The 9,055-nt window shown below is 45.5% G+C and overlaps 1 pseudogene; it reads left to right on the top strand.

Annotated features, from left to right (window-relative positions):
- Positions 1 to 1,273: 1,273 nt before the first annotated feature.
- On the top strand, positions 1,274 to 1,861 carry LOC129490526 (small ribosomal subunit protein eS10-like; annotated as a pseudogene).
- Positions 1,862 to 9,055: the final 7,194 nt, after the last annotated feature.

The raw sequence follows: 9,055 nt of genomic DNA, 5'->3' as shown, positions 1-9,055 counted from the left end.
GACTGGGGAGGAAGGTGTGCAGGGGGCACTGCCGCAGAATACTGAAAGGGCAGGTGCTTTTCAGCATCTCAGCTATACTTTCCTGACTTGCAAGTTTTCCTTGGCACAGCTAGGAATCTGGAGTTGGCATCCTCTATGGCTAGAATGTTAACACAGATGATGGCATCAACCGTTAGAAAGCTAAGCTTTCTGGGCCAGTGGAATGGCTGAAGAACTGTGTCGCAAGGAGGAGAATCTCTTCTGATGCCCCCAGAAGACGCTTATTTCCCAGGAGTTTTCCCATGAGTGCGTTTCCAAGGCCAAACATCCTTTCTCCACAGATCCTTTTGATCACCATGGAGACAATCTGCTGCTCTGTCCAATGGAGAGTTTGAGCGGCAGTCACCATGACAACCTGCGGGGGTAGAAGGACAGCTCAAAGCACCCCTCAGATGAGAGCCAGGATAGGGACCGGAAGACATTGTGGTTCTCACAAGTGCAGCAGATGAAGGGGGAATCCCTTCCTCTGTCAGAGCAGTGAGCTAGAGATGGGTGTGAGGGATGGGGCCCAGGGCTGGTGAGGTCAAGGTCTCGGGCTGCTGAAGGAAATTGGCTTTGTTCTTTTCTGACTTCATGTTTTGCTTGTCCCTGGCCAGTCCAGCTGGTAGGTGTCTGGATACATGGCAAAACCAGAGCACAGCAAATCCATCTAGCCCTGGGTAGGGGGTGGGGCAGGGAGGAGGAAGCAGCATCCCCCTGAAAGATGACCCAAGTGCCTTTCAGAGGAGTTAGCCCACCTCTCCCAGGATGGTGGAGGCAAGAGCTTGCTGACAAGTTGAAGCAGAAGCAAGCCCTGATCCCTGTGATGGCACATCCCGGCTCATCTAATCAGTAGACTTTGTGATGTGAGGCCAGAGGACTGCCACATCCTCCCTTTCTGACCTCTGTGTTTGCTGACTCCTACTACTGGAACCTGCCCTACACGGGTGGATCTGGGGACCTCTGTGTTCAGCCCATAGCTGGTTTCCTGCAGAGTTGGGTCAGGAGGCTTGCCCATCTCCTTCCTTCCTCCTGGGATCTCTTATCCATCTGCTAACCTGGGCTTCCTGACTCCCTGTCCAGTGCTCTTACTCCCACTATTCCATGGTTGCATTATTCAGAGAAACAGCTTGTGCCTTCACTGTAGTCTTCATCCGGGAGGACCAGGAAGGAACAGAGCAGCACTGACATCTGCCAGTCCCTGGAGTGGGGTCAAATGGCTTAAAAAAGGCACAGATTGCCTTTTTTTTTTCCAGCCCTGGCCCCAGACCCTGCAGCCACAGAGATGCTGATGCCTAAGAAGAACCGGATTGCCATTTATGAACTCCTTTTTAAGGAGGGAGTCATGGTGGCCAAGAAGGATGTCCACATGCCTAAGCACCCGGAGCTGGCAGACAAGCATGTGCCCAACCTTCATGTCATGAAGGCCATGCAGTCTCTCAAGTCCCGAGGCTACGTGAAGGAACAATTTGCCTGGAGACATTTCTACTGGTACCTTACCAATGAGGGTATCCAGTATCTCCGTGATTACCTTCATCTGCCCCCGGAGATTGTACCTGCCACCCTACGCCGTAGCTGTCCAGAGACTGGCAGTCCTCGGCCTAAAGGTCTGGAGGGTGAGTGACCTGAGAGACTCACAAGAGGGGAAGCTGACAGAGATACATACAGACGGAGTGCTGTGCTACCTGGTGCTGACAAGAAAGCCGAGGCTGGGGCTGGGTCAGCAACCGAATTCCAGTTTAGAGGTGGATTTGGTCATGGACGTGGTCAGCCACCTCAGTAAAATTGGAGAGGATTCTTTTGCATTGAATAAACTTACAGCCAAAAAAAAAAAAAAAAAAAAGGCACAGATGTGACCTAAAGCCTGATCACCGTGCTGGGGGCTCTCCTTGTGAAGACCACATCTTAGGGGACAGCCAGCCATCTGTAAGTGCATCCCTCAGAGCCAAATTGATATCCAAATTTTGATAATAGACACAAGTTATATGACTCCAATTCTAGAGGGTCAACTTCTTTGTGATCCAGTTTTCTCACATGTAAAGTGGGAGTACACTTGTAGGGGTGTTGAGAGGAGGAAATGAATTAACATCTGGGCCTGGATTATGATTGATATTAGCTGTTATTATGATGTCTTAATACCAAGTCTTCATATCGAGCATGGGGACACACCCTACTGATCAGTTATTCTCTGTGACACCCCAACCTCCACCCAGCAGGGGATTTGTTTGTGCCCATCAACTCCAAGGCTGAAGAGCAGCATCTGCTTTGCATTGTGTGCACCACTTCTCTGGGGAGTGAAGGTGTCTCATCACCCAATCCCAAAATGGAGCCTCTTACTGCTTGCCATAAGCCCTGTGTGTTGTCATGCAACCAAAGGGGCTGTTCTGTGTTCAGACATCTGGTCTGGCCCCTGCTGGCTTTGTCTCCTTGCCCATCACCTCTCCTAAAACAAGTACTTGCCTCCATTCCCTCCGGTGCTTGGCCATCCCTGTTAGTCTGCATCCACTGAATATTGTGCAGACAGCGGTTCTTCTGAACTGTTCACTAGGAGTTCCTTAAACAAATCACCAAGAGTGTGTCTTCAGAAGCTCTTCCATCCTGGGTCAGCACCCTTTGGCTGCATCCCATCACTGTATTCTTGTGATGTCTTTCTTCCCTCCCCATGTCAAAAATTACTCTCAGGAAAGTTCCGCAAACTCATTCATTCTGATGGGTAAGTGGCTATTAGGGCCTAGTCTTACTGAGGGTTAGAAGACCTCCAGGTAGCCCTCTTTAATGCTGTGGATTAATGGCCTCTTCATATACCCAACACCATTCCCTGAGGATGTGCTGCCGTGGATGCTGCTGTGAGTATCACTATCGCCATTGTTACTGGTAACCATTTACAAGCACCTGCTATGCGCCAGCTAAGATATTTGGCCATCGTAGTGTATAAGTGGTCAAGAGCATATGGTTTACTGATTCTGAACCTCATTTATTATGCCAAAAGTTCCAGGAGGAACAAAGATTTAAATGCAATGGAGCTTGTGCCAAGACTTATGGACAAGGATACACTTTATATTTAGAGCCCCAATATAACAGCAAAAGACAGGAAACCACTGAATGCTCATCGACAGGGGTTGATTAAATAAGTTATAGCATGTCCATTTGTAGAATACTCTGCATTTGTTAAAAAGAATGAGGCTAGGTCTGTAGCCATTGATAATGAAACAATCTCCAAGATATAAGTAAAGTGAAAACAAAGCAAGCTGTAGAAGAATAGCTAGCACATGCTACTGTGTGAAAGCAAACAGAAGAGTATATGTATAGACTAATTTTAGAAAGAAAAAGGGAGTTGACAACAGTGATTGCTTTTGGGAGAGGTGTTGATGATCTGGGTAGCAGGGACACTTACTTTTTATCTTTCAAGGGAGTTAGGTCCTTTTTATTCCTTACCATATGCAGGTATTATTTTTGAATTTAAAAAGTTTAAGAAATAAATGCTGTGGAGTCAGACTTGGATGTAAGTCCAATTGCTATCAATTTCTAGCCATGTGGCCTTGACTAAGTTACTTACCCTCTTCTAGTCCTGGTCTTCTAGCTGCCGGAGGGGGAGACTCTGTAGCTTGTGGTGAGGGTTAAGTGAGATAGTGCCTGTGAAGTTCTCAGCACAGTGTCTGGCACAAAAGCAAACCATCAATTGTTAGACGCTTGCTCTGAGCTGTTTATGTCCCTCCAAAATTCATATATTGATGTCCTAATCACCAATGTGATGGTAGTTGGAGGTAGGGTGTCTTTGGAAGGTAAATAGGTTTAGATGAGTTCATGAGGGTGGAGCACGCATGATGGGTAACCCTTATAAGGAGATGAAGGGACCACAGCTCTCTCTACTTTGTGAAGACACAACAAGGAGGCAACTGTCTGTTCACCAGGAAGAGGGATCTCACCAAGAACCCAAGACTGCCAGCCCCTAGAAGTGTGAGAAATAAATGTTTGTTGTTTAAACCACCCAATTGTTATAACAGCCCAAACTGACTAAGACAGTGCTTTATGTAAGTATCTCTAATTAGCGTTCTGGATGTAGTGCTATTCAGTTAAGCTATGTTCTGTGCATTAGGTACCCAGCAAAATCTGATGATGCATAAGCAGTGGGAGAGTCACCCAGTGGACAACCCACTGCAACAATCCCAGGAGCAAAGTGCTATGGGAGCACAGAGGAAAGTAGGTTTCAATTTGCTGGAGGGGTATTGATGGGTATAGGGTAGGGATCCAGTGTTCATGAAAGAGGCAGCAGTGGGGATCTGTGTTTCACAGGATGAGAAGAAGTAGTTCCAGCAGAGATACCACATGAGAAAAGGCACAGGGTGGGAGGGCTTGGGGCTTAGAGCCCTATACCTCTGCTATGGGGCTGGAGAGCAGAATGTGAGGAGAGATGGGCAGGGCCCTCAGGTGGAGACAATGGGCACCAGTTCCCCTCACAGAAGTGCCTTGTCCACTCCTTTCCTGTGGTCACCTCCTTGAGATCCTAACCAGTTTTGCAATGCCACAGAACTGGGGCAAAATTATGGTAGGCTTTTTGCAAAAATGTCCTAGGGACTTCTAACCACAGCCCTTGTGTTATGTTAGCTGGGGAAGCAGCAGCAACATGTGTTCCTTAGGGCAGGAGTGATTCTATCTATATGCTTCCAATACTGCAGTCAGTTACCTCGAGACACTACTCCCCGGAAAGAGTCATACAAAGGATTTGTATGCATGTACTGTTTTCTCTATCAATTATATATCTGTCTATAAAATATAGATATGTTTTTCTGTCTAAGCAGGGAAGGATCGATGCAGGGAACTGTGATTAAACTAGACATCTCTGATAGGAAGAAGAGCTAGAAGGACTGACAGGCTCTTGTGGCCACTCTACAACCAGAAGACAGACACCTGACAATGTATTTTCAGATGATGGATTAGCCAAGCCTGGGGAAGAGAGCTGAGTGTGCAGCCTCCCTCCCAGTCTCCCGGGTGACAAAGCCGCTGGATGACCCCGCCAACAATATGAGATGAAAACGAAGAACACTGCAGTATAATGAGCATGATAAAAAATAGAGATGTTGCTAAATAGTGGGTCGGCCATGGCTGAGGAGTAAGAGAAAGAGCCAAGCCCAAAGGAGGTGGATAAGGCCTTCCTGTGTGGTCTCCAAGCCTCACCTGCTGATGTGTTGCTGTTGCTCAACCAGGCCATAGATGGTTTTGAGTCCCTAGTGTGGCGAAGATGTCGGAGAGGGACTAGAGGGTGGGCCTAAGTGAAAAACCCAGCAGGCTCTATCCTGATCACTGTGGCTCTGACCTCCACCAGGGGAGGGACAAAAGTGTGGTGAGCACACATGCTGATGGTGGTTATGAATTACTGCCTTTAGTAGGAACCTCTTGCCTGCCAATGAGTATCAGCAAATGGTCTGAGTTAATGCATCAAAGTTTTTCAGAACATTGCACCTCTCATCTACATAGTGCAGAGTAGAAGAAGCCTGTTAATTATGCTTTTGTTTGTATTTTTGTTTAGTTGGTAGCTTGGAGTATCTGCCAGGAAAGGCAACTGCCCCTAGGGAGGGAGGTACCTGGGTGCTACAGGGACGGCTGCCTGTAAAGATTTCTGGCACCAAGTCTCTCCTGCAGTTTTTGTTTTTTATTTTTTAAATAATTAAATTAAGACTTATTTTTGAATAAGTAGTATCTACATAGAGTATAAAATTTAAAAGGAACAAAAGGGGTGCAGGAAACATAAATATCCCTTCTTCTCCCCCTATTCCCAGCCACCCATTATCCTTCCCTCGAGGCAACCACTGTTACTAGTTTCTTCTGCAGTTTTCCAGAGATATTCTAAGCGTAAATAAGTGCACGTACCTCACCGTCCAAACATACTTTCCAGTTTTTTTTTTTTGTTTTTTTTTTTGAGACAGAGTCTGGCTCTGTCCCCCAGGCTGGAGTGCAGTGGCACCATCTCGGCTCACTGCAAGCTCCGCCTCCTGGGTTCACACCATTCTCCTGCCTCAGCCTCCCGAGTAGCTGGGACTACAGGCGCCCGCCACCACGCCCTGCTAATTTTTTTGTATTTTTAGTAGAGACAGGGTTTCACTATGTTGGCCAGGATGGTCTCGAACTCCTGACCTTGTGATCCCCCCACCTCGGCCTCCCAAAGTGCTAGGATTACAGGCTTGAGCCACCACGCCTGGCCCAGTTTTTTTTTTTTTTTTTTTTTTTTAAAACACAAACGTTAACATACTGTATCAACCAGAGTCCTGACAGAAAACAGATGGCACACATAAAGTGAGTCATTTGAGTAGAGTTTAATAAATGGACTGTTTACCAAGGTGTAGGAAAAGCCCAAAGCCAGCAACAGTTGAGTGAGAGGGCACAGTGACATAGTGTGAGCACCACTGCCAGTTGAGGAGCATTCCAGGGAGGTGTGGGGGCATAATCACCTGTCCTTCCTCTCCTCCCTCTGACCTTTTGCTGCAGCACCTCATGGGCTTCACTCAACCTAAGCCAGACAACAAGAGTCTATTGATGCAGTTTAAAGAGGTCACTCTGGGGCAGGGAACAGGTGGGGAAGGGCTGAGAGTGGATAAGGAGAGCAAATGTGGGCACTCAGCTCATGCACTCAGCTCCTCATCCTGTTCTTTGCTGTTTTCCACTTCACAGTCTGTCTGTACATAATAGCCTCATTCTTTCTCCTAGCTTATTCTATTGCATTTCTGTTGTGGAATACCATGCCACATGCAAGAGACTGAATTGTGACCCCCACCCCAATTATATGTTGAAGTCCTAACACCCAGTGTAACTGTATGTAGGGTGAAGAAGTCATTAAATTTAAATGAGGCCATAAGGGTGATGCCTAGAATAAGGCTTATTAAGAGGTGACACCAGAGCTCTCTATCTGTCATGTGAGGACACAGCCAGAAGATGGCAGTCTGCAAGCCAGGAACTCATCAGAAATCCTAGCAGCAGGAACCCTGATCTTGAACTTCCCAGTCTCCAGAACTGGGAGAAAGAAATGTCTTCTCTTTAACCCACCCAGTTCATGGTATTTTGTTATGGCAGCCTGAGCTAAGACACCACACACACACACACACACACACACACACACACGTAATACATCACAAAAATAGTAATATATACAATCATATATTCAACTAGTCCCTCACTGATGGCCTTTTAAGATAGTTTCCAATTTTCTGCTATTACAAACAATGCTGCAAGGAAAATCCTTCTACTGTCATTTCACTGGTAAGGACACATACAGAATAAATTCCATAGGAATTTATTTATAGGAAGGGATTGTTGTATCAAAGAATATATGCTTTAAAAATGTTGATAGATTCGGCCGCAGCACCCTGCATAGAATTTGCACCAATTTGCATGCACATCAGCAATGTATAAGGTTCCCATGCAGTTTTTAAACATCTGGGTTTCAAAGACGTGAATAAACTTATTACAGCATCTTTCCAGCAGTGCCTGTCACCTTACATGACATAAAATTTTCTTGTTTTTGAAATTATGAGAATACATATTCTCCTCTTGTTTTCTGTCCTGTCTTTCAGCTTTTTTCAGCAGGGATAAAATTCCTCCACTCCTGAATGAAATTCTTATGGTTTTTCTTTGGGCACAGTTCTGACTCATTTTAAGTCATAAATTAACAGCCTCAGTTTAGCTGTTAGGTATCCAGTTTTTCTTTCTGGGCATGAACAAGCCAATTATATATGAAAACATATCTTAGAGGCAGTTAGGAAACCCACATATGTACGGGTACCAGGAGATGCCAAGGAATCATCATTAATCCCACAACATTGCTGTGGCATGCAGGAAAACATCCTTATTCTCTGAAGAGGCAGTCTGAAGTCTCCAGAAATGTGAAACACCATGTCTTCAATCTACCCCAACACTTCAGCAAAAACAAGATGAAGCAAATATACAAAACAGTAACAATCATTACATCTAGGTGATGGACACCTTCCTTTATGTTCAACAACTCTCATAATAAAAAACTTAGAAGAGATGTCTAGCCAAGATAATAGTCAATACTTCACACTTCATCCATAGGTAAGACTCCTTCCTCTCCTCCCCCTGCTGCTCCCCAGCCAGGGCCAGCAGTGAGAGAGTCTGTGATCTAGGAAGGAGGTTGCAGTGGCTTCTGCTCCTTCTTCATTCAACTCCTCTCCTACCAGGGTTGAAGAGAGATAGTCAGAGGACAGGACGGTACTCACTTGTCTTGCTCTTTGACCTGGCCGATGTCTAAAACAGACTCTTGTAACTCTTGGGTTTGGCAGAGCCCAACACGATCTGTGATGTGGGCAATGGATTCTGTCTCTCCAGCTGCCACCCCCACACTCCACCACCATCCCTGATCTGGTGGTCCACAATACACCAACAAATTTTACTCTTCATGTGATCTTCTTGGGAAGAACTTAAAAGAGCTCCAGCCTGGCTTTCCCTATGCTGAGTGGCAAATGTTTGTTCTATGGAAAACCTTCAACCCTCTAACAAATCCTGGAAATGCAGGTCATCTGTCTTTTGGCCACAGGCAACTTCAGCTTTCTCAGGCCTGAGTTAGGCAGGAATCTAAGATCTCCCCTCCCAAGCTGCAGAGAACACACACCAAGCTCTCTCAGTGTGCCTTGGAAGCTCCCTCTCAATAGATTTATGTTGGAAAGTAGCTTCTTATTCTCTTCCCGGACGTGAGGGAGTGAGAAATTGTCAGTATTCCCCAAAGAAATCTCATAAATTCTCCCAATATATCTCTTGCATAATACATTTCCCCCACCATGCTATTGAATATATCTTAGCATTATTAAACATTTACTTTCATTTCACACATTTAGAGTTTTATCAATATTTATACAGGATTTATTACATTTAATTCCATTTGTTTAAAATTGTGCTAGAAGAATGTTGTTTTATTAGTTATCTATTGCTACAATGGCTTAAGATAATGTTTATTATCTCATACAATTTCTGAAGGTCAGGAATCCAGGACTGGTTTAGCTGGGTGGTTCTAGCTCAGGGTCTTCTGTGA

The sequence above is a fragment of the Symphalangus syndactylus genome, chromosome 9 (assembly GCF_028878055.3).
Source record: "Symphalangus syndactylus isolate Jambi chromosome 9, NHGRI_mSymSyn1-v2.1_pri, whole genome shotgun sequence".
Taxonomy (NCBI): domain Eukaryota; kingdom Metazoa; phylum Chordata; class Mammalia; order Primates; family Hylobatidae; genus Symphalangus; species Symphalangus syndactylus.
The sequence above is the reverse complement of the archived record's forward strand: the minus strand, read 5'-3'. Positions and strand labels throughout refer to the sequence as shown.